A 2,192-nucleotide genomic window follows, 5' to 3' on the forward strand; every position below is an offset into this window, starting at 1 on the left:
ATTGCTAAATTTTAGCAACCACTACATGCACAACTCTACTCCAAGAGTATAACTCAAATTTACTGAGTTAACTAGTAGACAAGGCCATGTCACTCTAGCTAACTGTCATCCCAATCATCATGTTGATGTGGAAAATCGAATTACTAAATTTGACTAAGGCACGCGTTAAATTTAGCCTTTCTTGCTACAATTTCTAAAACACTACCTAAACCATTATGTAATAATTTGCTTGGATTAGAGCCTAAGAGTAATTGGGTTGAGTAAGTGGCCTAAGTGTTCATGGCCTATTTCCTTTTCCTTGTTGGCCTCATAGCCTGGATTGGGTGTGGCTTGTCAATAACTAGTTTCCTTGGACTAGCTTGTTCAAAAGATAAGTGTTCCATCTTTGATATGATTTGGTGTATTCAATTCCTATTTATAATTCTAAAGTTAAGTGGTGTTGCTTAGGTGTGAATTGCAATGGGATTCATGAATTTATGATAATATAGGTAAAGATTGTTGCATTATAAGAATGCATCGTAATTCAAAATTACCTTAGATTTTATTTGGCCAACTTACCTTCTAAATACAATTTTATGTTTTTGTGATGATTATATTGATATGATGTGAGCCTTTATAATTCAAACTACATTTATGCATGAATATATGTTATGTTTGTGACTTTATGTATTGCATTCAACGTTGGATGTCAATAACCATATGTCAATTTGATTCATTATTCATACTAATGTGGTCATAGGCAAAGTGCCAATATGAAGAATGGCATTTTAGTTTATGAATGATATTTGAAGCCTAAATGGATGTCATTAATTGCAAACCCATTTGTTGAGTTTGAAGTGCTAAGTTTGAATGGTGGCTAGTTTGGGCTTGGATATTTAACTCTTGAGGAAGTACATTTGAAAAGGACCAATGACATTGTCGTAGGGTGAGACTTTTAGAAGAGGTTCAATCTTTTGAACATTCCTAATGGTTCATCAAATAATATCTCAAGAAGTGTCCCTTCAATATTTTGAAGAGACCTAATGGTTGTTTGGGGCATATCGAAGGATATGTTCCTTTGATCTTTCAAAGATCCTTAATGGATCATTAGGGCATATTGAAATATGTGTTCCTCATGTCTTTTGAAGATCCCTAATGGCTCATTAGGGCATATTGAAATATGTGCTCCTTTGATCTTTCAAAGAGACTCAATGGATCATCAATCCATAGTGATAGATCTATTTCTTTGATATTTGATCCTCAATCTTTCAAAAATCCTTAATGGTTCATTGGGGAATATTGAAAGATGTTTTCCTTCAATCTTTTGAAGATCCCTAATGGCTCATCAAGGCATATAAAAATTTGTGTTCCTTTGATCTTTCAAAGAGCCTCAATGGATCATCAATCCTTATTGATATATTTGTTTCTTTAATGGCTTGTTGAGGCACATTGAAAGATTTGTTCCTTCAATCTTTCAAAGACCCTTAATGGTTCATTGGGGCATATCGAAAGTTGTGTTCCTTTGATCTTTTGAAGAGCTTCATTATTTCATTTGGGTATATCAAATTGTGTGTCCCTTATAATCTATTAAACAACCTTGATGTTTCATTAAGGCATGCCAAAAGATGGGCATATCAAAGGATCAATCAAGGCATGATGACCCAATATGTAAAGGTTCTTTCAAATAAGTGAAAGTAAGGTCATTCAAAGGAAAAAATGTGGTAAGGGATCTAATGGGGTTCTAACTAGTGGAAAAGAAGAAGAAAATAATAAATAGTGTCCCTCTTCTTTGATAAGTCTACAAAGGAGGATGGGGGCATTACAAATCCACTCTTTTTCTCCCAAAGAAAACCTTGTAAGGAAACTGCTAGGAACTTCCTCTCATTTCATAGATGGTACCAAGCACAAATCTAACAATGATAATTATGAAACTTGGCTAGGTAAGCACAAATCTAACAATGATAATTATGAAACTTGGCTAGGTATGTATACCAAGTAAGAAACATAATAGAGGTATCCAAATTTGGAGATTGACCCAAAAACCTACTGCGTGAAGCTCAAAACACTCAACCACTCAAACTAGCCCACTAAACATATCCATCCACACTCGATTCAAATACTCTGGTAATTCTTTATAGAAACCATCCATAACATTGCAAAATAAAAATGATAAGAGCTAGATTTTATTGAAAACCAAATGATTTCACTCGCAC

This window comes from Pinus tabuliformis, chromosome 2_1, assembly GCF_031772625.1.
Source record: "Pinus tabuliformis cultivar Carrire ecotype Pingquan chromosome 2_1, CPIR1, whole genome shotgun sequence".
NCBI lineage: Eukaryota > Viridiplantae > Streptophyta > Pinopsida > Pinales > Pinaceae > Pinus > Pinus tabuliformis.